General features: G+C 55.6%; 1 protein-coding gene across 2 annotated transcripts in view; it reads left to right on the top strand.

The window, feature by feature from the left end:
* The first annotated feature begins 11160 nt into the window (after positions 1–11160).
* The window catches only part of SLC45A4 (solute carrier family 45 member 4), a 75563-nt gene continuing 59005 nt past the window's right edge, over positions 11161–27718 (top strand). The window contains exon 1 of one of the 2 annotated variants that reach the window (XM_061171774.1): positions 11161–11222. The gene's annotated coding sequence lies outside the window, so the exon portion shown is untranslated. Of the gene's footprint in view, positions 11223–12018; positions 12083–27718 lie in introns of those variants that run through there. The other variant, XM_061171773.1, reaches the window with a different exon arrangement.

The following is a 27718-nucleotide window of genomic DNA, read 5'->3' as shown; positions in this document are numbered from 1 at the left end:
ATGCTGTGTTAATTTCAGCTGTACAGCAAAGTGAATCATTTATACATATACATATATCCACACTCTTTTAGATTCGAGTAGAAGATTCTTAAATGAAAGAGAGAGGAAGCTGAATGGGGCTGATCTGCGCAGAGAAAAGAGACCAGGCAGCCCTGAGTCCACCGCAGGGTTGTAGCTGCCACGTCAGGTTCAAGGGCAGCAGCCCCGTGCTGAGTCCCGCCGTCAGTCACCACTGAGTCCTGACCCCACTCATAGACTCCTCCCAATCCTAGTAACAGACTGACCCCTGATGCACACTGAACTCTGATCCTAATGACACACTAAACCCTGATCCCAGTCACGGGCTGACCTCTGACCTTGCCCATGGACTGAGCCCTGATCCTGGCCACATGCTGAGCCCTAATCCCTGCTCACATTCTCAGACCTAACCCTTGTTCACATTCTCAGACCAACCTTGGTCAAACATTGAACCCTGACCCTGGTTATACATTAAGCCCTGATCCTACTCTCCCCTTATCACTGGCTCTACTATTACCGACTGAACCCTGACCCTCTTTGCTCCCAAACTGAGCCTGTCCCTGTTTCCTGAGTCATGACCCCTTTGCATCTGCTCCACTCCCTCCTCACCAGGCAGCCTGGAGAAAGGGGTCTCAGCTCAGCTCCATCCCAGCCCCCAGCTCTGAGCCCCGGTCAGGGGTGGGCCTGGGGTGGTTTCCCGGGCCTGTAGATTCAGGAGGGGCTGATGAGCCTGCCCCCCCACCCCACCCCGGGAGGCATCACTCAGCCACCCCCATCGCTCCCTGGCTCCCAGCACGCTGTCAGGAGGACGGACAACCCCGGGAACTCGGCCCACACACGGAGCTCCTTGGAGCCAGAGGAGCTCAGTAAACACCATGGAAAAGAGGCCTGCTGGCACCGCCACCCGGGGAAGTGGGGTCAGTGCTCTCTGCAGCCCGCGTGCTTGGCTCTGGACTCCAGCCCCCCGGCAACTTCTCTTGGGCTCTCCGACCACAAGGTCAGACAATAATGACCCTGCCACAGGCAGCCACCCAACAGGGCTACCACCGTGTCCCCCAAGAGGCCTGCCTCCACCCAAGCACGGTGGCCCCAGTTCGTTACCAGCACCTCATTGCCTTTGGGTTCAGCATTGCCCTCTCCCACCTCCTTTTACAAAGTAAGAAACTAGGGAGTTCCCTGGGGGCCTAGTGGTTAGGATTCTGGGCTTACTGCCGTGGCCCAGGTTCAACCCCTGGTTGGGGAACTGAGATCCTGCAAGCCGAGTGGCGCGGCCAAAACACACACACACGCGCGCACACACACACGCGCACACACACGTGTGTGCACACGCACAAAACATAAAAAATAAGAAACCACCGTTTGTAAAGCACCTACTGCATGCTGTACCCTCCGGGCTAGACCAGGGCCCAGCACTGACCAGGCCTCAGTAAGGCTTCCCACGCTTTCCTGGCTTTTCCTCACCAGAGCCTGGGCAGTAAGGTCCTAGCACCCCATTGACCAGGTGAGAAAACTGAGGCTTAGGGAGGCTTAGATAAACTTTCACTGTGAGTAATGACTCCACAGCCTGTCCACCAGTCAGTCCTGCGGTTCAATGTGTGTCCAGCCACCTCTCTTCTCACTGTCACCGGCAGCTCTCCCCTGCACGGTCACAGAAGCCCCCATGGTCTCCCTGCTCTGCCTCTGCCCTGAAAGACCTTTTATTTTATTTATTTATTTATTTTTAATTAATTAATTAATTTTTGGCTGTGTTGGGTCTTCGTTTCTGTGCGAGGGCTTTCTCTAGTTGCGGCGAGCGGGGGCCACTCTTCATCGCGGTGCGCGGGTCTCTCACTGTCGCGGCCTCTCTTGTTGCGGAGCACGGGCTCCAGGCGCGCAGGCTCAGTAGTTGTGGCTCACGGGCCTAGTTGCTCCGCGGCATGTGGGATCTTCCCAGACCAGGGCTCAAACCCGTGTCCCCTTCATTGGCAGGCAGATTCTCAACCACTGCGCCACCTGGGAAGCCCTTAAATTTTTTAATAAGTGTATTTATTTATTTATTTGGCTGTGTTGGGTCTTTGTTGCTGCGCGCAGGCTTTTCTCTAGTTGCAGCAAGCGGGGCTTCTCTTGTTACGGAGCACGGGCTCTAGGCGCGTGGGCTCGGTAGTTGTGGCGCACGGGCTTAGTTGCTCCGCGGCATGTGGGATCTTCCTGGGCCAGGGCTGGAGCCCGTGTCTCCTGCATTGGCAGGCGGATTCTCAACCACTGCGCCACCAGGGAAGTCCCTGAAAGACCTTTTAAAACGTTAAGTTCCCTGTGTCTCCCTCCTGCCCAGACCCTCCTGACTTCCACTCCCGCTCAGGGGGCCTTCCTGGCCACCCGCTGTGGAGAGCAGCCCCCGCTCCCCGGCCTCCTTCCTTGGCTTTCTTTTTCTCCATAGTATTTATAACCGTGGGCTCCTATTATTTACTTGTTGCTGTGTCTCCCCACTAGAATATAAGCCCCTGAGAGCAAGGACTTAGTCTGTTTCCTTCACGCAGGCTCAGTGAAACCTTGTAGACAGCCTGTTCTATTTGCTGGATGAGCAGCCGTGTGAACTGGTGAACGCGTGGATGTGTGAATGGACGCGAGGGCAGCAAAACCAGGAGGCAGCCCGACTTAGCTAGTTTCTTTAAATATTAATTAATTAATTAATTAATTAATTTGGCTGCACCGGGTCTTATTTGCGGCATGCACGCAGAATCTAATTCCCTGACCAGGGATCAAACCCAGGCCCCCTGCATTGGGAGCACGGAGTTTTACCCACTGGACCACCAGGGGCCCAAAGAGGCCCCCCTGTGCTTTGCGGGGTTGGGGGGAATGCCCAGCCCCCAGCATGAGACCAGGCTGCTTCCAGGGTGGGCAACCTCAGGGCTGTCCCCTCCCCTCCTTCAGGCCTCTCCCACAGTCCCCTTCGTAAGGGGTCTCACCTGACCTCTCCGCCCCCCCCCACCCCCCTGGAACTCCCTCCCTCCTGCTTCTGCGCAGTGTCTGCCACACCTCCTTACTGTGTGTTGCCTGTTCATTGTCTTTCTCCCAGTTGGGGTGCAGATTCCAGAAGGAGGGATTGTGCTGGTCTGTTTCCTTCACTGCAGCTCCCACGGCCTCTAGGACAGTGCCTGGCCCAGACCGGGTGCTAGTCCACGTTTATTGTGTGAAGGAATGAAAATACATGGGCCAGCCCTTGGCACCCAGAGAGGTAGCAGTAAGTGCTAGCCATTGGTGCAACTACCCCCCACGTGAGCTCAGGCCCTTCCCTTGCCTCTTAGGTCTCCATCTGCAAAATGCGGACAAAAAAATCTCACTCCATAGGGTTCCTGTGAGGCTCCAATGAGACCATGGACAGGAAAAGTGCCTTATAAAGTGTGGACTGCACTGTAAATGGTGATTTAGGACACAATCAAAGCCCAGCTTTGTTTTTTTTTTTTTTTGGCCATGCAGCTTGTGGGATCTTAGTTCCCTGACCAGGGATTGAACCCGGGCCTTTGTCAGGGAAAGCGCCAAATCCTAACCACTGGACCACCAGGGAACTCCCAGCCCAGCTTTATTTTTGCTGTGTGTCGGGGGAGGCAGGGATGACTGTGTGCTGCGGTGGTCTGGGAGGGCTTCCTGGAGGAGGCATGCATGGACAGGCAGACCCAAGGAGGAGGAGGGAGGGCACTGCTGACAGGAGGAACAAAGGCAGGAGGAGAGAGGAGACCCACAGGACTGAGGGAGCTGCCAACCACGACCACGCAGGGGTGGGGGTGGGAGTCCTGGCTGAGGACCGTGACATGGCTGGAGCACCCCAGAGGCCTGCCCTGCCCTTGTTGACATCAGCAGCTGTGGCCTGCGCCAGAGGCCCTGGGTGGGGTGGCCCCACGCATCACCTGTCTTCACCCTTCGTTCTGACAGGTCCTGCCAGGTGCCCCACCCTCCACCTGCCGTGGGCGGCTGCCTCCTCCCTCTTCTCCAGGTCACCCTGGTCATTTGGTTCATGGCTGAGCTGAAGGCACTCTGACTGCCCCGCAGTGTCCCGACAAGTGGACGAGATGCCAAGCGGATGCTGCAGCCCCTCCCCACCCTGACAGTCTGGGAGCTCCTTGCTCCGTGACCTTGGGCAGAAGACACGAGGACTCAGAGCCAGGCAGTCTGCGTTCAAATCCTAGCTCGGCCTCTTGCCCCTTGTGTGACACCAGACCTGCCACCTTACCTCTCTGTGCCTTGGTTAGACAGGGACACTGACACGCTGAGCACAGGGCTGCTGTGGGGGTGAGGGGACCATGACCAGGCAGGGCCTGAGCTGGCGTTCAGTCTGTTCTGGCGATCACCCTTTATCATTCCCCGGCCTCTCGAGTCCAAGCCAGATAAGCATTAGTACTGAGCCCATGCACCCAATTTACAGATGAGAACACTAAGGCACGGAGAAGCAGAGAGATTCATTCACAGCCAGGACCGACTACACAATTTTTAGGCCCCCAAGTAAAATGAAAATCGGGTCCCCGTGTTCACAAGTTATTAGGAATTGCAAAATCAAGGTGGTGGCAGCACATTAAACCAAGTGCGGGGTCTTTCTGAGCGTAGGGACTGTGTGAAACGGGCAAGGAAGGGGTAAAGCTGGGAGTGGAACCCAGATGGGCTGGCACCCAGCTGTCCCCACTTGAGGACTCCTGGGTCCCTTTCTGCCAGAGCCCAGGCTGCCCAGGTGTACCCGGGGGTTCCTGCAGTGACTACAGGCCCCATAGGGATTTGGGCAGGAAGGGTCACTTAATAAGGACACCAGTCATTCCTTAGGCCCGGGTGGGGAAGGGGATTGAGAAGCTGGCATTCCAGCTTTGGTGTGTATGTGTCTGTGTGTGCTCACCCAGGACGCAGAGGCAAGAGAATGGTCTGGAAGGAGGCTGAACTTCCAAGGAGATGCACGTGTGAGCCCAGGAGTCCATATGACCCCGGTAGCTCTATGACTCTGAGTGGCCACATGACCATGGGTCACCCTATGACCGGGTAGCCATATGACTCCTGGCAAATGTCTGACCACAGGTGATTGTATGACTCCAGGTAGCCATATGACCCCAAGAAGCTGTATGATCCCAGATGGCCATATGACCCCCAAGTAGCCCTGGGAGGTTGTATGACCCTGGGCAGCCATAGGACCCCAGGCACCTCTGTGACCCTAGGCACCTAGATGGCTCCAGGCAGCCATATACCTCTGAGAAGCTGTATGACCCCAAGCAACTCTGTGACCTCAGGGAGCCAGCTACTCTCTTGCCAATTCCAGCACCTGGAGGTCCCGCCATGGATTTGTCCCCCTTGGGGCTGGGCAGGCACTGTCCTCTCAGGTCTCGGGTTCCATCATGGGCAATTGGGGGACTTTGCCTTGCTTAGGATCTGGGACCTGTAGGGTGTGGGCCCACCTACCCCGCATCCCTGGAAGTCCACACTCCACTCTCTGGGGGCTCCCAGCCTCTGCTTTCACCTCTGGGCTCAAAGAGATGAGGTCTTTCTCCCAAGGTCACACAAGGAAGTGGCAGAGAGGGGAGCCTGCCCCTATGCTCTCTGTTCTGGAGGGAGAGTGGCTGTCAGGCAGACAGCTGCAAACCAGCACCCTGAGAACCCGGCCTGGCTCAGAGCAGGTGCTCAGAAATACATAGTTATAAATGAGCTTACTAACTGAGATCTTGGGACCTTGCAAACGAGTCTGTTTTTAAAAGTGTTTGTTGCTTAAAAAAAACAAAGGAGAGGGGACTTCCCTGGTGGCGCAGTGGTTAAGAATCCTCTGCCTGCCGATGCAGGGGACACGGGTTCTAGTCTTGGTCCGGGAAGATCCCACATGTCGCGGAGCAACTAAGCCTGTGCACCACAACTACTGAGCCTGTACTCTAGAGCCCGCGAGCCACAACTACTGAAGCCCACGTGCCTAGAGCCCGTCCTCTGCAACAAGAGAAGCCACCATCATGAGACGCCCGTGCACCGCAATGAAGAGTAGCCCCTGCTCGCTGCAACTAGAGAAAGCCTGCACACAGCAACGAAGACCCAATGCAACCAAAAATAAATAAAATAAAAATAAATAAATTCAAAAACAAAACAAAACAAAGGAGAGGTTTGCAAAGGAGCAGAGGAGGCGTCCACTAAGGGTGTCCAGCTGGCACACGTCTGTGTTGGCGTGTAGACCGAAGTCTCAGGAGAGAGCTCCTTGCCTCAGTTCCCTAAAGAGATCTGGTAAGGTAGGGAAGGAGCCAGGAGCACAATAAGCCCTCAATTATTGAGCAGGCTTATTGTCTCAATCACAGTGAAATTTGAGCCATCCCAGGCTACCAAGTTCCAGGCACACCAGCTCCCTTCCCCGTCTAGCCCCTGGGAAGTGCTTCTCAGGCACGGAGATGCTGCTCACTCACGCCGATGGATGCTAACCCATCCACCTCTCACAACAGCCCTCGAGGCAGGAACTGTCACTCTTGCCTCCTGGAAGCTAAGAATACCCGGGTCCAGGGAGCTGAGGGCAGAGCCAGGCTTTCAGCCCAGGCAGGCGGCTCCCAGGTGTGCTCCTGACTGCCACCTCCTCCAGGTAAGGTCCCCTCCATTTCACAGACTCAGGCTCATTTACAATGAGGTCAAAGTTCAAACCCAGGCCCCGTGACCCCCCTGAGCCTGTGTGCGGATCACCCCTTCACTTCCCAAACCCTGACCTGCCCCAAATCTTGCCCCTCCCTCCTACCTCTCCCAGGCCCATGCTCCCATCCTCCCCCTGCCCCCTGGCACCAGGATCAGGGATGCTAAGGGTCACAGGGGCCCCATGCCCTCTGCTGCAGGTGTCCTTAACCTGAACCAGGCAGGGTCACAAGATGAAGATGAAAGCTCCTGACCCATGTAGGCATGTGACTGTGGGAAACACACAGAGTGCTGGGTCCAGTCCTCAGCAAGTGCTCAGTCAAGGTTGGCTCATGTTGTTTCAGGGGTCCATGGAACCCCCAGAGTCTCTGCATGGGCCCTAATTAAGAAATTCCTAGGGGAAATTCCCTGGTGGTCCATTGGGTAAGACTCCGCACTCCCAATGCAGGGGGCCTGGGTTTGATCCCTGGTCGGGGAACTAGATCCCACATGCATGCCGCAACTAAGAGTCTGCATGCCGCAACTAAGAAGAAGTCCACATGCTGCAACTAAAGGTCCCGCATGCCGCAACGAGGATCTCCCGTGCTGCAACTAAGACCCGGAGGAGCCAAAATAAAGAAATTAAAAAAAAAAAAAAAAGAAATTCCTCTTCTCTCTCTCATCTGTCACCCTCTCCATCCAAATATGTCTTCAGCCATACTGTGGGCAGGCTCTGGGATGTATCAGTGAACCTGGCCTGGTACCCGTCCCTTGGACAGGGCTCACAGACCACTAGAGAGGCAGACAATGCCCAGTTACAGTTGGGAATGATTGGTGAAGGGGCAGAGTGCCTCAGAGCTCATGGGAGGGAGCCACTCACTCCTCCATGGCAGGGCACCCTGGAGGGCTTCCTGGAGGAGGTGATTCCTGGCAAACTTCCAGAAATGGTCAAGGTTACAGTTTTATACTGATAGTTCTTAGGCCTTGGGGGGGGGGGATCCATGGATGAGAGGGACATAGCCCTGCTCCAAGAGTCCCCAGGTGAGGTGGGGAGAAGGCAAGCTCACACAAGCAGTAATGGAGATGTTGTCATGCCCCAGGCTCCCCACAAGTGTCCCTGCAGGTCAACGTGCTTACAAATGAGGACACAGGATTCGCTCCATCATTTGTTTAAGATTATTCAGAATGTACAGAGTGACAGCCGAGCAGTAAAGCAAAGCAGGTGTGAAGCTCTTCTGAGCACAAGGCCTGTGCAACTGCCCGGGTTGCACACCTGTGACAGGTAGGTGCCCACACACACCCTGCTCTGGAGCCAGGCCAGAGTCCAGGGCAAGAGGGTCTCCCATGTGTGCAGCTCTCTCCTTACATGACTGGGGGGCCAGCCATTCAGGGGGAGTGAGGAAAAGCCGGGTAGGGGCCCCGTTGGCCCCATTCCCAGGCCACGCTGGGCAGTTGGATGGTGGGGCCACAGGCCACAGACGCATTTTCTGCTCCACCTTGGTCAGCTCAGGCTGCTACAACAAGAATACTATAAACTGGCCGGCTTAAACAGCAAACACCTATTTCTCCCAGTTCTGGATGCTGGGAAATCTGAGATCAGGGTGCCAGCATGGGGTTCTGGGGGGGTGTCCTCCTCCAGGTTGCAACCTCACCCAGACTTCCTTGGTGCACGCACGCGGAGAGAGCGGAAGAAAGCTCTCCCCTGTCTCTTCTTACAAGGGCACTAGTCCCATCAGGAGGGCTCCATCCCCACGACCTTATTACCTCCCAAGGGCCCACCTCCAAATATCATCCCATTGTGGGTAGGGTTTCAAGATGAATTCTGGGGGGATACAAGCATGCAGTCCACAACACCTTACTTGGTGGTAGCACCTGGATGAGGACCCGGCTGGTTAGGCTGGGATGGAGCGCTGGCAGAGTGGCCCTGTCCCCGGTCCTCGTGCACATGCGTGCACATGTACACGCATATACACACGTACATGCACACGTTCAGTGTTGGGCACGTGCACATGGGAGCTGTGCTTTTCTTTAACTTTGCTCTCTGTCCAATCTCTGTGTGGAGCTCCGGCTTACAGAAGGCAATTCATCTGATGTTTCTGTATCTCATGCATTTATTTACACTTTCAGAAACATTTATGGAGAGCCTACTGAGGGTCAGATCCTATGCTAGGCTCCACAGCTACAGCGGCTAGTAAGCTGCATTGTCATTGCTATCATTCCATTGTGTGACTATCTCACAATTTATGTATCTATTCTATGGTGGATGGGCATCTGTGTTTCCCATTCCACTACGGGATCCTTAAGGATAGCGAGCAGATCTTGCTGCCAGCTCTTGTCTTAGAACCTGGCATGGTACACAGCACATAGCAGGCACTCAGTAATTATTTGCTGAATGAAGGAAAATAAAAAAGATTCAATACATACCAGCATTTAGTGAATAATTAAACAAAGTTATTAAGTCCTTATGCTGTGCTCCTTACTATATCAAGTCTTCCTAAAAAGCGTTATTTAATCCTCACGATGACTTGTGAGCTAGGTATTATCAGAAGTCTCATGAACAGATGAGGACCCTGAAAGGTGAAGTAAGGTGCCCACGACCATACAGTTGGCACACAGGACAGGTGGAGTTGCTTCTGCCTCCATCCTCTGGCCGTAAGAGCCAAAACCCAACAGGGCAGGTCAATAGATAGTTATGAGCACTCACAACGTGTCAGGGGCCACTTTGGGCTCTTTATATATACACTCCTGATGTTCTTAGTAACCCCTCATTGAAGTATCACATACACACGGAAAAGCACACACATGATGAACGCGCAGCTGGAGAACATTTCATAAACAGAACACATCCATGTAACCAGCACCCAGATCAAGAAACAGAACCTCACCAGCACCCCAGATACTCCCTCTGTGTCCTGGCTCTGGCACTCCCTCCTCCAAGATTAATCACTATCCTAATTTCTACCACCATTTATACATTTCTACCAATTTATCTACATGGAATTCTGCATGCTTTAGGGTCTGGCTTCCCCCCCGCCTCAAAATCATGTGTGAGAGTCATCCACATTGTTGTATGTAGTAACTGATTATTCATTGTCATTGCATTATGTGAATATATCACAATTTATGTACCCATTCTATGGTTGATAGGCATTTGGGTAATTCCCACTTTCTGGCTATTACAAACAGTGCTGCTATGAACAGAAAAAGGATCATATAAGATATGCATCTAGGAGGTCATAGGGTTTACATAGAATCCAGTACTTCTAAACAGATTTCCAAGATGGCTGCATCACTTTGCAGCTCCACTAAGGGGGGTATGAGAGTTCCAGTTGCTCCACTTCCCTGCCAACACTTAATATTATCAGATTTCCCCATTTTTACTGCTCCGGAGGCTGTGCAGTGCACTCTTTATGTCTCAATCCCTTCAGCAACCCCATGAGATGGATTTTACGATCTCTATATTACAGATGAGGACACCCAGGCTCTGAGAGGTGAAGTAATTTCTCCAAAGCCACTTAAACCCTGGCATGGGCGCAGGGCTGTCTGACCTCAGCCCATTATATTATCTGTTTCTCTTGTTTATCAAGCTGCCTTCCCCGACCTTGTCCCCAGGAGTTCCCAGCAGCCCCATCCTAGGGATTACAGCCACTCTGCTTGCTGGCTGATACCGGATGGGTGCCCGTGCCGTGAGTCAGGCTGCGAGTGGAAGGCCCCAGGTCTGGGGTCCTCCCCAGCTCTCCAGGGCGCTCATCGACTGGAAGGGGCAGGGGGTGGGGAGCGGGGGCGCACTGAGCGTGGGAGGTGGGGGTGGCGCGGGGAGGGGGAGATGGCTCAGGGCGAGGCAGGGACAACCGAGTGGAGGGTGTTTGCCGTCGAACCTGGCGGCGGAGCCCACCCTTCCCGTCAAGGGCTGGGGGCGGGGGATGGGCTGGGAGGAGGGTGTTTGCAGAGGGCTAGGCTGGTGGCGGGCCACCGGGCTCTCCAGGGCCCTCTGCGAGGAGGGCGTTTGGGGAGAGGGAGGAGCGGGGTGAACGGGGGAGAGACGGGGGTTGCAGGTTCTCCCTCCCGCAGCTACCGAGAGGCACGCAGCCGGGGTCGGGGGTCAGGGCTCTAGGTTAGGGTCTGGTGCTCAAGCCTCGAGGAGCGGGGGCCTGGGGGGGTGGGCACGGCAGCCCCTACCCCGAGGTCGGAGGCTGGATGCGGCCAGGGGCGGGGCCGGTCCAGGGGCGGGGCCTCGGCAGGCGGGGCGGGGCAGAGCGGTGGGCGGGGTGCACGGAGACCAATAGGCGCGCGCGAGGCGGGCCCCGCCCCGACCCCCGCGGCGGCTGCTGCATAGTCATGAGCGCAGGCCGGCGCTGCGTCAGCGGAAGCGGCGCGCGGCGGCTGTTTCCGACCTGATAAAGCGGCGTTGTCCCCGCGCGCCGGCCACAAGCTCGCAAGCGCTCCCTCTGACCCCGGGTCTATCGCTGACTGACCGCCTGCCCGGCCGGCCGGCCGAGGAGCAGCCGCCGCCGGGTCCCGCCGCCGCCGCCCCCGGAGCGCCGCGCCCCCGCCGCCCCTGCCCGGCCCGGCCCGGCCGCCCCGCCGCGCCGCCGCCCAGCGGCCCCGGCCGGAGGAGACAGGTGAGCGGCCGGCCAGCCGCCCCCGACCCCGCACCTGGGCACCCGGCACCTGCTGCTTCCCATGCCCACCCCACCCCCGCGCGGCCGCGGCCTCGGCCTCGAGCTCCGGGTCCCGCTCCCGGCCCTCCCCGGCATCTCTTCCCCGGTGAGGGTGCTCCCACGCCATGGCCGGGAGCCTCCTCCCGCCCGGACACCCGCCCCCGTCCTTGGCCCTCTCCCTTCTCCCCGACTGCACCTGCCCGTCCTCGTCTCCGTCCCCCCAGCCTCCTGGAGCATCCCAGGCCCCTCGCCGCGGTGTGCGCCTTCCCATGGACCCTGTCCCGGTCGCATCCCTCAGCGTCCCCCACCCCCGTCTTCTCGGGTTACTCTACCCGGAGGAAGCCTGGCGCCTCGCCCCCTAGGTCCCGACCCTTCCCTGCACCCTCGGCCTGATGTCGCCAACTTCTGAGAGTTCAGCCTCTGTCCCCTTTGCCTGAACCCCTCCTGCCCTCAGCACACGCACGCCCTCAGCACGCCTAGCCGGGCTTCCACACTTGGGGCTCCGAGCTGACCCCCGGGGCTGTGCCTGTGTTTTTGTCTTATCTGCACTGTCCTCTGGTCTGTCCCTTTGAAGACACCTCTATTTCCCGCAGCCAAGCTGTGCCTGGAGGAGAGGGGCCAGTGCCTCGGTGCATCCAGGTCCAGAGCCCCTGCCCTGCAGAAGTCCCCGCACGTTTATCTGCATCTCTGCACCGCTTTCCCTTTCCCGTGCTGCCTCACCCTCCTAGAGCTCTTGAGCTTAACCCATTCCTCCCCAAGGTGTGTTGCTCTTGACTGGGCTCCGGGGGAACACATTCCAGCAAAGGGCTTTTTCAGAGGAGGTATGTCAAAATGGGAGGGGCGGTGGTTTGAAAAAAAAAGCACAGCCTCCTGGTTAACCATTCATAGTGATTCTAGGTGTGTGTGTGTGTTGGGGGGGGGGTGGGACACACACTTGATCTCCTAGGGAGTGTGAGATTTTTTTCCTTTCCAGTGGGGGCACTGATGGGTCAGACTGAGCCACCCAGCCCCATCGGATACCCTAGTTGACTCCCGCAAAAAGGGGCCTTGTCGCTTCTGGTTTTGGGGGCATCTCGTAGCCTAAGGCCTGGGGCGGCAGGAGGGTGTAAGGGATGAGTGATCGAAGCAGTTGTTGTGGGTTCACATGATTGTCCGAATCGAAGCCTGTTTCTCCTGGGAAAACCGAGGCCGATCTTTGCGGCATTACCGTGAGTGAGCCCTGCCCTTCCCTGCACCTCAGCGTCTCTGCTTCTCCCGTCAGTGACGGACAGGTAGGGTTACCCACAGGGGGAATCTTTCATCTCTTCCATTTTGTGCTTGTAGTAGGAGAAAAAGGAAGAATATAAAAAGCTGGAACATTGGTTTACCGATGAAGTGTACTAAATGGCTGGGCATCAGAAACAGTGACCCCAGCCTCCTTTAGAAAAAGGAATAATCTTCTCACTTTTCTGCTAGATCTGAATTATGTATTAAAAGAAGGAGTAAGAGTTTATTCAGTGCTTGAGAGATTTTGCAGAATCCACTTGAAGGTGGGGAGGTGCAGTGACTGGCCTGGAGCTATGTAGGCCCCAGGTGGGAAGACCCAGGCAGACATAAAACGCCAGGGCTTCTGGAGAGAGGGTGGGGAGTAGGTTGTCTTAAAAATCAGGACTTTCAGTCCCATTCAGGCTAATTGTTTTTCATGGGCAGCAGCTGTAAAGGGAAGAAGGGGATCGTTCGAGATGCATTTGAAATGCATATGAGGTATTTAGTGTCGGGTGTTGTGTGGACTGGGTGTCCCCCGGGGGAGGCTGCCCAGGGGGCTCCGGGCCTGTGAGAGTTGCCAGCTTCCCTTGCAGAGATGCGTGCTGCAGCCTTGGCCCTTGTCGCGTCGTGAAAGCAGAGCAGAGATTGCACTGGGTGATCTCCGAGGCGCCTTGCAGTTTTTAACGTCCTGGGGCCCTCTCTGCCTTCAACTTTGCTTGTTGGAGAGTGGGACGGGGCGGGAGGAGCCTGGGAACGGGACCCTGCCCTCTCGGAGCCGGGAGATCCCGCCCTGCAGGGCTGCAGGGGAGGAGGGGCTGCGGCTGTGGCAGCGCCCCCAGCCCCAGTGGAGGAAGGGAACCCAGGAAGGTATTTTAGCCAGCGTTTAGGCTGCTTGGTGTTGGATTGGTTTTATCCGTGTTGTCAGAGGGACGGGTGGGGAGGAGAGTGGACGGACCTCCCTGGGGTCTGGGCTTTGCTCTCATTTTCTGCCTGTGGTTGGTCCGTCAGTCATCGGCACCCTCTGCCCTCTCCCGCTCGTCTTGTGGGGCCCGGAAGCCCGGCCCTGTGTAGCCGGCAGGGGTGGTTCGTGACTAACAGCCTGGCACGGAGCGAGGGTGACTGGTGAGCGCCGTAGGTGGCAGACAACCCTGAATTGCAGTGCCCTCCTCGGGAGCACCCCGGCAGAGCCGTGTCTGTCATTTGTGGAGCCGGAATGCGCTGGAAGCCGCGTCCCTCCTGAGGACGGGCGCGCGTGCTGCGCCACACTCGCGTCCTCTGGTTTCCTAGATTTTTTTTTTTTTTTGATCACAACAGAATTCCATTGATGAAGGTGTACTCAGCAGAACCGCATTAGCAGGGCTGCCTCGACTCCAAGCCAGGAAACATGAGAGCATGTCAGCTCTGCTGAGTGGAAATCTGACCAGAGGGAAAAAGCCTCCCAGATGAAGAGAGGCCACATAGAAAGGAGGGGGTGGGAGAGGACCCCCCCCGCCCCCGCCCCGAGCAGGGGCTCCCAGGCCGAGGCCAGGCCCGCCGCCCCTCCCCCACCCGTGCCTGGACAAGGTCCCCTTGTTTAGATCAGCTTAATTATCCCACCAAAATCAATGAACAAGGATCTTTTTAAACATGGAACTTTCAAAATGTGCTTCGAGTGGCTTTTTTTCTTTTAAGGGTATCGAATGCTAAGCCTTTGTGAAATAAGGCACTTCGGCGAACAGGGAGATTGTGGACCTTTTCATTGTGGGTGCAAAGGAGGCTTCCCTGCCTCTGTTCACAGCAGTGCACACGGCAGTCATTTCCATCCCGCTGCCACTTGGGCAGTGGTGACATTGCTTTGTGTGGCTGCTCCTTTGGCAAGTGACTTTTAGAGGAGGCATTTTAAGAAGATTAAGACCCACAGGCTTGCGGGGCAACAGCATGATCCCCGCTGTCTCCGTGGCACTAAGTGTTCCTTTTACACCCGGGTCCTGCAGCAGGGCCTGGACACTTGTCGTTCCCACCGTAGCCGACATGGATGTGCTGCCCGGATGCACGGGCAGTAGGTCTGTCTGGGTCGTTTGTTGAGTGTGCTCATCTTGGGTTAAGTACACTGCCAGCTTTTTGAGAGAGATGGTGGGAAAGGAAACAGGTTCCCAAGGTTGGAGAGAAGGGCTCTGAGTTCTCTTTGGCTAGTTTGGAACCTCACGCAAGACAGAGGTCTCCAGGGTCCATAGCAGGGCCCGCAGGGAGCCCCCAACGAGGGCGCACGCTGTGCTGGACATTTTGCCCCCCAAGTGTAGGGTTGGGGTGCTGGCTATCCCAAGGTGGGATCCTCCCGCAGCTGGAGGATTTGCAGTCTTTTCAAGTTACTGAGCAAGGCTGCCTTGCCCTCACTCCTCCCTCTGCTTGACCCCAAGCCCAGGTGAGGGAAGCTTTGTTCCACCTGGGTCGTTGGTGTTTGCATCCTCCCAAGCCTTTTGAAGGATTTCGCTGGCAGTGAGGAAACCTGCATTCCTGAACCAGTGCCCGAGAGGTGCTTTATTGTGCCGCCTTCAAAAAGTACTTTCCAACCTGGGATTATGTGGTGCAGCTGGTTTTGAGCTTTTGGAGTTTGCTGGAGGGTCTCTCCTGGGGTTTTGCCTTTAAATCCTGGAGCCAGGTGAACTGGTTGGCAACCAAATTCTTCCCATTTCAAAGAAAGGAAAATCTTGAGTGCAAAATTCATAGCAAACCTTTAAAACAGATAAAGAGAGTGCATTTCTGGTCCAGATGTAGTGGTTGCTATACTTTTACATACAGATCTCACAGCACAATTTTAAGCGACCACTTGGATATTGTAAGGCCAGAAAACAATAAATAAGCTCCTCGTTGCCAACATTTTAGTCACCATTTTTAAAAAATATATTTATCCAAAAGAGTATGAGTTTTGGTTTGCAAAGAGAAAGGAATATTTTCCCATCAGTTATTTTGAGGGGAGGGGTTTGGGATGAACTTGTTTATCCAGAGGGCATGGACGGAGGGGAGAGCACCAGCTGAGGGTGTGAAAGGCTGCGCTTTCATCCTTGTGAGCACCTGTTACGTTGGGACTGTTTCAGAGGTATATTGCCTTAAAGCAGAGATCTTCAGACATTTTTGCCCCCGTTCTGTAAAATAACTTTGAGAAACTATGGACAATTTTTTAAAGTTGACATCTAAACTTTTTCCTTGTTGTTTAAAATAATGAAACACTCTAATGACTTGAAAGCCTACCATCACCCTTTGAAAAAAGGAGCAAACTGTTCTGAACAGTTTTAACATGTGCATCTTCGTTTTTTCCTGAGCTCCTATGTTTGCTCCACTTTCCCTCATGGATTTTACTCTATCTAAGGCCACGCACTTTGATACTTGAAAGCCTTTTATCGATGATTGTTCACACTTCCCTGTCACCAGAGTACACATAAACCGCAATTTAAAACATTTCTGTGATCGTGAGGCTGTGTTAATCCAGAAGAATTTTTTGTCACTGTAAATATTGTCAGTGCAGAATTGGTCACAGAAGCAGAAATGTATTGTTGATCTTTATAATTACTGGACGTACAAAATAAAAACATTGGCAGAGCGTGTCTTAAAGAGCTAGCTGGGTGTGGGGGGGGAGGGTCCCTTTAAGGTGCCTCAATTAAAGGAATTACCCACCTGTCCTTGATGCCAGGTACACCCCACCACAGGGACTGAGGAAGGGAGAGTGTGAAGGTGACCTTGGTGGAGGGGGCAGGCACTGGGGCTGGGACTTCACCACCGGCCGTGTCACAGGCAGTTCAGCGCTGAGGATCTGTGAACTCAGACTCTGAAAGTCACCCACACCTGAGAACCCTGAGGACGCTTTTGCGTTTGCACACATGCCTGAAGGTGCTGCTCTGTCACCTTACCGTGCTCGGTGGATGGAGGGGTAGAGTATCTGCCACTACGTCACTAAATGGTGGCGTCCGTGCTGATCCATGTGTACTTGAATATTTGATTGCATGTTTCCTAGATGGACTGAGTTAAAGGGCAAAAGACAATACAGCTCATAAGTGTGCGCATTTTGGTTAGTGGCAATGCATTTTTATTTGCTTGGGTTAAAATTTAAGCCTCTGGAATAGTGCTTTGAGTTAAAGAGGTTTTCGTTGGCCCTGCGGGGATCCTGTCGGCCTGCTCTGCCCGGCTCCTGGCCCTCGGCCCCCGGCCCCCGGCCCCCGGCCCCCGGCCCCCGGCTCCCCGCTCCCGGCTCCTGGCTCCGGCTCCCGGCTCCCGGCTCCCGGCTCCGGCCGCAGTGAGTGTGTCTGCAGGGAGGAGAGCGGGCTCTTTGCTGGTCTCCAGGGCGAGGGCCCCTGGGCTGGGGGAGGGCCCCTGGGGGTACAGGGGCGCCTGACAGGTCGGGGTTTGTGGAAGTGGGGCCTCTCTCCCTGAGAAGCGAGTGAGGTTGGTGTTAGTTCCCAAACCTTCCTCAGAGATGCTTGAAAGTCCTGGGCTGGTGTTCTCTTAGCTAAGCTGGAGATGCTCTCAAAGCATGGACCCTTACTGTGTTTAGCCTAAAAGCCAATTGAAATTGGATATGAAAGCAAGTTTAGTAATTAAACGACAACAGACTGCTCTGCCTTCACGCCCTGAAACAGGAAGTGCTTTGGCTCGAAGGCTGTAGAACGTGGTGTTGGGGGATAGCCTGTGACCTACGAGAGATCCTGAGTCACCAGGGGTCTTTGCTAATGCACGTGGTGGGGAGGAAGGCAAGGCTGCTCGCCCAGCTCTGTGGGCTTTTGCTCACGGGGGTCAGCTTGAAGTCCTACCATCGTTTGTCCTCAGATCCAGCCATTAGCAATCCACTTAGGAATGCTTCACGTTGAATGTGGACAACATGGGTCCTCAGATTGTGAGGCAGAGCCTTTGTTTCTAGAGATAAGTGAAGGTGGGGTCACGTGCCAGGGATCCTGGGGTGTATCCAGGTAGTGAGGAGATGGGCCAGGCCACGCAGCCTCACCCGCCCTGTGGAGGGGGGGGGGTGAGAAGCCTCCATTGAGCTCTGCGCATAAATCCCAGTTTACACTTCCTTGGCATTTTGGGCCTTGATGCTAAAATCAAGGATTAAGGCCCTTACAACAAGGGCTTAGAGACAGGCCTGGGCTGCTCACGGGAGATCAGGGTGCCCAGGTGACCCTGCACAGTGGGGTTCAGTGTGCATGTCGTGCTGGGGGAACTGGGATACTAGAGTCACCGTTAGTGGCTTTTTCATGTCACTTACGTAAAACTGTCGCATTAAAAGCTTGGTGGACAAAAAGCCTCCCCATCAGGCCCTCTGCTGGTTGGAGCTGGACCTTCCGGGGGCCTCCAGCACTGCTTCTCCGTCATTCCGGGTGCCCACCGAGGGCAGCTGCGATTTGGTGCTGGGGAGGATTGTGGGGTTGAGGCTGCCCTTTTCTTGGATTTGCCAGACGGTGGGCCAGGTTCTCAGCGAGCCTAGTGGGACAGGGCAGCTGAGACAAAGCTCAGGGCTGTCTAAAACATGTCTAGCTAGCTCATCCTTGAATTATTCAGATGTTGAAAGTGTTCTTAATTCTTAAGATGATCCGGAGGGGCCCTGTGCCTTATTCTGCAGCAGAAACGTCGTAGAGCCCGTAGAGCCCATGCCATCCCTGGCTTGGTGACCTTGGCCCAGAAGCCGCCCACGGCTCGGAGCTTCAGCCTCTGTGTTAGAACCTGGGGAGCATAATGCATATTTGTTCCTGGCACTTAGCAGGCCCGGAGAAGTAACATATGGAGGGCTGGGTCCTGTGCAGAGCACTCGGCTCTTTCTCTAACAACCCGGCCAGGTCTGTGCTGCATTTTAGAGAGGAAAAGGAGGCACAGAGAGGTTAAGCGACTCGCCTGAAGCCACACAGTAAGCAGCTGAGGCTTGCAGCTCACCCATGGGGGTGCTGGGCCCGAGGTCTTGGGTCTCCTCCATGGCACCGTGAGCCCTGGGGGCGCGGGACGCATCCACCCAGATGATTGTACGTGTTTCTGAAGTTTGGGGATCATGGTTTTCTCTTCAGTGCTGTGACTACGTGTGGAAAATATCAGTACATTTCCACAGAGTGAAATATTTAACACTCACCAAATGCGAAATAAAATTGGGACCATTTTTTCAACAAGTGAACAAGCCGGTGGCAGTCACACTAACACAGCAGACGGTGAGAAGAGACAGAAGGCTTGTGCGGCGTCCTGGAGGTGCAGGTAGATGGGGCACCGCCGGCCAGGGCTCAGGGACGGGCAGTGTCACCGGCTAGCTATCAGTCCTTGGTTAGTTCCTGACCGTTTGAGCAACTTCTGCAGAGGCTGTGCGCCGATAAGAAGAGCCCTGTGGCTGAGAGCCCCGTGGAAGGTGGCAGTTTGTGGTTGTGAAGTTCAGATAGGCCTTTGATTCAGTCTCGAGGGGCTGGGAGAGCCTGGAAGCCCAGTGAGTGCAGGCCGTACCGTCTGCCTGGCTACCATATGGTTTGGGGAGAGTTTTAACAAGTTTAATATGGACTTCCTCCATATTAAGGAGGCCCCCTCAGAACCTGTCCATCCGGGGATTTATTCCTGTCCACACAGCTGGACCTGGGCTTGGAGCCCTGCGGACGTGGCCTGGGGTTCCAGGCCCGCCCCCCGCACAGCACCACCTGCCCCACTGCCAGGCGGGCTCCCGTGAGGGCTGCAGGAACGTTCCTGCCCCTCTGCCGACCCGTTCGCTTTTGGTGGGGGTCCTGGGTGCACTTGACCCAGGTAGGGGCGGGGGCACCTGTAGCAGTCATACTTTCTAAATCGCCACGTGGATTGTACAGGGAAGAATCCGCATTCTTAGCGAGGCCACCATGTGAGCTGAGCCTGGGGGGCTCTTGTTATTAGCTCTGATGAACGGGTCGCCTGGTGGCACTGGTGTGCTGGGGCATCACCCATCCTCTCTGAGTGTTTATGGGGTCCTCACGGCCCCCAGGATCCCCCCAGGCATCTTTGTCAGGCACCTGTGAGTATGGACGGTGGGCCGGGTTCTGTGCGAGGTGCCACCTGGATTCCGAGTTAACTTCTGAATTTGCTGATCACTCTGCACGGGAGGGGTGGTATCCCCGGTGTATAGATGAGAAAACTGAGGCCCAGAGGCCTTAAGGAGTCCATCTGGAATTCTATCTCGGGATTGAATGCCTCTGTTAGAAAATCTGCTAGGGACAGTGGGAGATGCAAAAGCAGTTTTAGCCTAAGCAGAGAGGTGACAGCTGAAGAATAATACACAAACAAGAGTGATGACTGTGCTGGCCGAACACACCAGGTAATTATTATCATCCTCAGGTGAGCCTATTCAGGGAGGGCTTCTTGGAAGGTGGAGGCTCTTATAGCTGGCTCAGGAAGAAATAAAGCCTGACTGTCAGGGCCTGAGGACGCAGTTGCTGCTTTGGATGGTGGAGATGGGATGCCCCTTCAACTACATCTATTTTCATAAGTGACGACCCCGCCTGGGTTGCCACAGTGATGTGGTCGGAGAGGAGGCACCACCAAGCTTGGATGGTGCTGCCCTTGCCGGAGCCTGACCGCCTGGACTGCTGGGAGGGCCAGGGCCTCTGCACCAGAGCCAGGGGACGGGGCAAGATGTGCTGCTGGCCGACACGGAGTCCTTGAACTTCTCAGATCCTTTCCTCTGTGCCGCGAGTGGCATCTGTGGGGCCCCGCTGTGCTGCGAGTGGCATCTGTGGGGCCCCGCTGTGCCCTGCCCGCTGCGGTTCGGCTGATGGAAAGGAGTCATCAGCACGTGCCCATCGAAGCACATGGATTAGACGTGGCTTAAGTGCGTTTGCTCATGGATCGACCAAGCCCCCTGCCCCGGTCAGTGCGTGTCCCTCCCCACCCACCCAGCTGCTCTCCTGGCCTGGTTTCCAGTCTCCCCTCCTCAGGGTCCCCGTGTTCTTGCTGTGGCCGGGGCTCCTGGGCAGCTCAGGAGATGAGACTGAAGTTGCAGCTGCTTGGTGAAGCCTGCACACCCCCCAGGTCCCCGAGGGAAGGTGGCTGCTCCAGACCAGCTTCTCTGCCACGGAATCTATCGCAGGGCAGCAGGTGTGGGGGACGAGAAGGGGCTCCGTCTGACCTGGTACCTGCTGAGTGCTGGGCAGCTTTCACGCACAGCTTCTGATAACATTTAAACTTAAAACAGCCCTTGATGAGTTGTTATCCCCATTTCTATTTACTGATTGATTGATTGATTGATTGCTGTGTTGGGTCTTCGTTGCTCTGCGTGAGCTTTCTCTAGTTGTGAGTGGGACCTACTCTTTGTTGCGGTATGCGGGCTTCTCATTGCGGTGGCTTCTCTTGTTGCAGAGCACGGGTTCTAGGGGCATGGGCTTCGGTAGTTGTGGCACATGGGCTCAGTGGTTGTGGCTCGGGGGCTCTAGAGCGCAGGCTCAGTAGTTGTGGTGCACAGGCTTAGTTGCTCCGCGGCATGTGGGATCTTCCCGGACCGGGGCTCGAACCCGTGTCCCCAGCATTGGCAGGCGGATTCTCAACCACTGTGCCACCAGGGAAGTGAGATATTCTTATCTTTAATAATGGGATCGAGGGACTGGCCACAGCTCACCTAACTGGAAATTGGGACTCAGGGAATTCTGGCCGAGCACCAGCCTTGGGTGGTACCTGCCAGTTGATTGCAGTGAGGAGGCTGAGGCCCGAGGCAGTGAGGCACCAGGTCCTGCAGAGACTGGACCCCTCAGCCTCCCTTAGGACTCTGGGACTCGGGACGCCCTACTTAACCTCTGTGAGCCTCAGGGCCCCTGCCCAGAAACAGGCATAATTGTCATGGACCAATGGGGCTCAGGATGTCCGTAAGCCCTGGAGCACCCAAGGGCCCTCTGTGGCCAGTCCACGCTCCCTGGTTGCTCCTGGGTCATGCTGTCTCCCCGCTGTCTTGTGCGGCTCACTCGCACTCCGACCTGTGGCCCCGGCACAGACAGAGGCTTCTCTCCTGGCTGTTGCGTGGTGGCCCAGTCCTGCTTCGCTTCCTGGGACGCCAGCCCCCTTGCCAGCAGAAGACAGACATCTAGGCTTGGTGGCCCCCCTGAAGCCCATGTGCGAGGCCTCAGCGTGGAGCCTGCGGGCCTGTGCCCTGCTCTGCGGGGTGACCCGGGTCCCTACCCACCCCTTACCCTGCTCATGCTCCTCACCTGTGAACCGGGCTGCTGGGGGCGCCCTGGAGGATTAAGCCAGGGAGGCCTGGGTATGGCCCGGCCCCTGGGAGGTGCTCAGCAAACAGCTGGCCAGCCTGGGCGGGGAGTAGCTGGCATCGTGCGGATGCCTGGGTGTCCTCGGAGTCTTTGGAGCAGGTCCACATGGGGCCCTGGAGTGGCCCTCCTCTCCAGGCTGACCTGTCCTCTTCTAAGCCAGGGCCTTGGGGGCAGTCCTGTTCACCTCGTGTGTGCCATGTGGTGTCCCTTGAGGTCATGGCTGGTGCCAGCTCACATTCAGCAAGCTCCCACATTAGCGCAAGTCCAGGTGCCCTACGCACAGTGAGACCAAACTGAAACGTCGGAGTCTGGAGCAGAGAAAGGTTTATTGCAGGGCCATCCATTGAAGGAGAACAGGTGGCTCACGCCTTAAAAACCCCGAGCTCCCCAATTCAGCAAAGCATTTTTCTTTTTTTAAATTTATTTTTATTTATTTTTTTGGCTGTGTTGTGTCTTCATTGCTGCGCGCGGGCTTTCTCTAGTTGTGGCGAGCGGGGGCTACTCTTCGTTGCGGTGCGCGGCCTTCTCACTGCAGTGGCTTCTCTTGTTGCAGAGCACGGGCTCTACGTGCGTGGGCTTCAGTAGTTCTAGAACGCGGGCTCAGTCATTGTGGCACACGGGCTTAGTTGCTCCGCAGCATGTGGGATCTTCCCAGACCAGGGCTCGAACCCGTTTCCCCTGAACCCATTTCCCCTGCATTGGCAGATGGATTCTTAACCACTGCGCCACCAGGGAAGTCCCCAGCAGAGCATTTTTAAAAGCCAGGTGAGGGAGGGGGTCACAGGGTGTGTTATCAGCTTGTGCACAGTTCTCTGATTGGCTGATGGTGAGGTAACAGGGCGGGGTCGCAGGGTTTAACATTACCAGTCCTTAGGCTCTTAGGAGGCCTGGGGGCTGTGTGCTCATGGTCATCAAGTAGTTGACATCTTCCATTTGGTGGGGTGTTTTCACATCTGTAAAACAACTCAGGAAATGTGCATCAGATATTGTTATCTAGGTAGTTAGAGAGGAGCTACAGCAGAGGATATGGGGGTAGGATATGGGGCTAGGCCAGCCCCAGGAAGGCCCCCATGGGGTCCTGCTGGGTTCCAACCCTTGTGTGGGGTGTGGATTGTCACATCACAGCATGGCTGTCCCCACAGTGGGAGTCCTAGAGTCATGGCTGGTCGCTAAGAGGACCAGTGCTGATGAGCGCTTTAGCTGGAGAAGCCCCTCGGGGCTCCGCAGGTCCTGCCTTGGACCAGCAGGGACCTTGTGCCCTACCTGCCTGTCAGGCCCAGCCTGTCCTGCCCTCCCTCTGCTGCCCCTTGGGATGGGGTCTCGGGACCGGCGCTGGCAGGTGCCTCCCCTCGCTCCCCGTGCTGTCTGTCCTCTTCCCCGGCCGCCTCCTCAGTCCGCATCCATGAGCTCTTGGGCTGGCGAGGGAGGTGACGGTGGGCAGAGGCCGACCCAGGTCCCTACCTTTGTAGTGGGCGCATGAGACGTGCGTCCAGCGACCCCGACTCACCTGCCCACTGCCTGTTTTTGAGGGTGGAAGCAGGCCGTGCCTGTTGGCCTGGTGGAACGCCTTGGTGGTGGCCGGGTGCGGGGGACGGGCCCCCAGACCTGGGACCCAGGCCCTCGGGCTCAGGGTCTTCCTGGTCAGAGTCTGGCCTGGACGGTTCTTATTTTTGCCACAATCTCGTCTTAAGCCCCAAACCAGAATTTCTCAACCTTTTTGCAAACCATTCATTCTCACTTTTTCTTCTGCAGATTTTCACTTCAGGAAGATCTTGTCTAGGTTTACGTGTATTTTTTTAAATTGCAAGACTGTTTTATGCCTGCAGCACAGTGTTCATTTCCTAGCATAACTGCCTCCCCACCCCTGGAAGTCAGAAGGGAGCACATGTGGCCGTCAGCAGTGGTGCCTTTGTGGTTCCATCCTGTACTTTGCAGAGCGCCATGCGTTTTTTCCACGTTGTGGGTGTGATATAAGTAAATTGCCGTCTTTACAGTGAATTGCTAATTTGCATTAAATAGGGCCTACATGTCCAGTTTATGTGGAGTTGCCTTTAGGTTCTGTTTTCCTCGCCACTGACCCGAGTGGCTGCACGTACGTGTGTGAACCCAGTTCTGATGAGTCACGTGTATCTTGGGCCCTTAGGGCACGCAGGCCTCAGAATCTGCTTGCACTTCCTACTTACTGTCTTGCAGCTGAGGGTCAGTTTCAAGGCTGATGGGTTTTGTCTTGATAACAAATTGATCAAGAACTTCAGAGAGTCCCTCCTTCATACTTGTGTGGAGGTCTCGGGGATTTGCCATTGCCAACTTCCGTGCCCCGGGGTGACCGCATGTGTGTCAGGGTCATGGAGGGGTACTCTGGATGTATGGTTCTCATCCTGCTGGTGGCAGGAAGCAGGTGGCCTCCACAGGCAGAGCCAGGAGAGTTAGGACCATACAAAGGGGTGGGCAGGGCTCCGGGACCACAGCAGCCCCTCTGGAAGCCACCCCTGGGCCAAGGGGCACCAGGAGGAGGAGTGACCAGAGCCATGCGAGGGGAGGGGTCTGTAGGAGACGGGGTGGCCTTCCACAGGGGGCCCTGGTTAACCAGTGGTGACCTGTCAGGGCGGGAGCCTGGTAGCCCAGTGCCCTCGGCTCTCCTGTTCTGCCCCTGGGCAGAGTGCGCCTGCATGTGGGACCAGCCTTCTGCTGCCTGGCATGGGAGCTGACAGCTGTGGGTTTTATGGTAAGTTGGGGTCTTGGCAGTGTTGCTGAGAAACCCAGGCCCCCCAGTGGGCTTGGGGGGTTCAGGCCCCTTGTGCACAGGCCACTTTCTCCTTTCCCGGGGCTGCAGATGGGCTCCATTGTGTGCAGGGCAGCTTTGGAGCATCTTGAGGGCAGCCTGAGCCCCGTGATGCACATGCGCTGGGGGTACAGTGAGGGGCTGGAAGAGGGAGGAGAGCCTGGGCTGGATCGCGGTCTGAACCGTGGTCCCAGCGCCTGGTGGACGGCTCTGGAGCCGGGCACCAAGGGAAGAGCAGGACTGTTCTCTGGGTCTGAGGGAGATGGGCAATGCCCAGACCCCACGTTTAAGTGCAGATCAGATTAAGGTATTATCTGGAGTACAGCTCGTGTTTGGTTATGAAATGTGAGACCAGTGTTTTGCTGACCTGTTTTTTCTCACTTGTGCCTCCCCAGCTTGCCCTGTCCTGGGTTACTTTTCAAAATGAATGAGCTAATACAATACACAGAAGGTTCAAAACAAGCTCATTATCGCCCTGGCGAACCAAGTAAATAACATTTATCCAGGACTCCAGTCCAGACATCAGGGCTCGCCAGGCTGACTTTACTTCATTTGACAGAATGACAGTCGTTTTACTTACAGTGGTTTGTATTTTTGTGTCTTCCTTTAGGATCAATTGTAGAAATTGTGGTTTGATCTTTACTTTCTGATGTCACCGTGTGTGTGTGTGCGCGTGCGTGTGTGTGTGTGCGTGTGCGTGTGTGTGCGCGCTCCAGAAAATTCTCAGCTCCGCAGTAATCTGGGCTGGCCCTTGTCGGTTTTCCTAAATTTAGAATTGATCTTTCTACTTTTCTTTGTTTCTATCTGCCTTTTTTGTTTGTTTGTTTGAACCTAAATTGCGCAACTAAATTCTAAAGGAAATTACAAAAGGAAGGACTGACTTTAAAAAATCATGAGAAGATGATGCAACAGCCATATCGCAGCAAGAATCCCTCTGAGCAGCTGAGTGACTACTTCCCTCCTCCTTCCCTCCACCTGGTTGGGGTCATGGATTCCTTTGAGACTCTGCTGAAAGCTATGGACCTCTTTCTCTCAAAAATGCAAAAAGACACCGTCTTTTGTGTGTGTTAGGGAGGATTCATGGGTCTCCTGACACCCCCGAGTATGGTCCCCCGGGCCCTGGTGGAGGGCCCTGCATGGTGGGCTGCCTGGTCTGTCACCTGGAGCGGCTGGCGCTCCCCGAGAGGCAGTGCCAGAGGTCAGCCCCGAGGGCGGTGGCTCGAGGTGTTTCCCGGCTGCTGTGACTTGGATGCGGGACGATGGCCCACTGCACTCGGGGTCCGTCAGTGGCACTGGAGAGTCTGAAAGCCGTGGTCCGAGCGCCAGTTAGAGCGGCTGTAGGATGCTGTCATGACAGTGACATTGGGATGCTCCAGTTCACTTTGTGGGGAATGTAGCGTAGTTAAAATTAGCAGCAAGAGCCTCCGAGAGTCAAGGTTGTCCAAGAGAACTGAGCAATGTCACATTGGGTGGCGGGTGGAATTCCCAGCCCAAGCTAAGCCGAGGTGGAAGGGTCAGGCTCACAGCTGCCACTCGCGGGACCTTGGTGTTAGTGCCGGGAAGTGCTCAAGAGGGGTGCTGGGTTAGACCTCTGTCTGCGCTGCTCCTTATGTGGTTAATCCCAGAGGTGGATGTGGCCGTGGCTTGGAGAGCGGGCCGCCCCGCGCCTGCGGGTTTCCCATCCACAGATATGGAGGGCCGACCACACCATGCAGTTTTATAGTGTAAGGGACTCGAGTACCTGTGGGGAGTCCTGGAACCAGTCCCTCATGGGTACCGCGAGACGGATGTATTCATTTATATAAGGTGTAACGTTATAGTACAGTATACTCTCTCATATGTGTGTGTATTATGTTATAGCAAGTTATCTATTATGACATTATTTAACTGTATAGTATAACGTACTGTACATAATACACATTATATGTATGTAATATGTATAGCAGAGTCTAATATCGTAATGTGTATTTTTTTTTTTTTTTTTGGCCGCATTGGGTCTTTGTTGCTGCGCGCGGGCTTTCTCTAGTTGCGGCGAGCGGGGGCTACTCTTCGTTGTGGTGCGCGGGCTTCTCATTGCGGTGGCTTCTCTTGTTGTGGAGCACGGGCTCTAGGTGCACGGGCTTCAGTAGTTGTGGCGTGCGGGCTCAGTAGTTGTGGCTCGCGGGCTCTAGAGCGCAGGCTCAGTAGTTGTGGCGCATGGGCTTAGTTGCTCCGTGGCATGTGGGATCTTCCCGGGCCAGGGCTCGAACCCGTGTCCCCTGCACTGGCAGGCGGATTCTTAACCACTGTGCCACCAGGAATGTGTATTTTATTTCAAGTTCTTTGGGGGGATGTCTAGGATTCCAGTCCCCCACCAGCTCCTTTTCATTGATAACGTGAGGGACAGCGTGTTTCTTAGGTCTGAAGCTGCAGTGCCAGGCTCCCGTTGGTGCCCCTGTGTCCTGGGCCTGCTGCGCAGAGAAGGTGCTGGGCTGGCTCCCAGTTCAGGGGCCTGCTTTGCCCTGAGCCTGTTTGCCTGGCAGAGCAGGAGGGCCTGGGGTTTCCTCCGGCCTTCACCACCAGCCTCCTCCGGGCCCCCTCTGCAGAGCCCAGACCCACCCGGGACCCCCTCCCACCCCGCCCACCCCTGTCTCTACCACTGGGCCACTTAGTTTTTCTCGAGACAGGATGTGTGATCCTTTCCAGCCCACCTCCTCTAAGTGGGGAAGAACCCAGAGTCCCACCCGCTTATCAAATCACCTCTGCATACTCTTCAGAAAAGGAAGCACAGCAGTTTCTGATAATTCTCAGCAATCTCTTACCATCTGCAGCCCTAAAGATTAGAATCCTATCTTGATGGGAAGCCACAAGTCAAATCACATCTTTGTGACTTTATGCTTCACGCTAATGGCTGTTATTGTGTGTGAAAGGTGAAGTAAAGGTTGTTTTAAACTAAGACTTTTGATCAGGCCAGGTTTTAATTTCTTCCTTGAAAGGAGCAAGCACAGCCCTCGCCCGCTCCCCACCTCCCACCCAGCAGCCGCTCTGCGCCGTTTCACGCCACGTTTCCAAAGTGTGTGCGCGCTCACCGCCTGGCCCACCCCGTGAGCGAGCCGCGGTTCTAGACACCCGTGTCCAGCTGCCTGCCTGACCTCTTCGTTTGGAGGAGGAGGATTCCCACGAAAAAGCAAGACCAGGATGGGGCTCTCGCCTCTCCCCTCTGATTCCTGCTGTCT

Source organism: Eubalaena glacialis, chromosome 17 (genome assembly GCF_028564815.1).
Source record: "Eubalaena glacialis isolate mEubGla1 chromosome 17, mEubGla1.1.hap2.+ XY, whole genome shotgun sequence".
Taxonomy (NCBI): domain Eukaryota; kingdom Metazoa; phylum Chordata; class Mammalia; order Artiodactyla; family Balaenidae; genus Eubalaena; species Eubalaena glacialis.
This window is presented reverse-complemented; position numbering and strand designations above follow the sequence as displayed.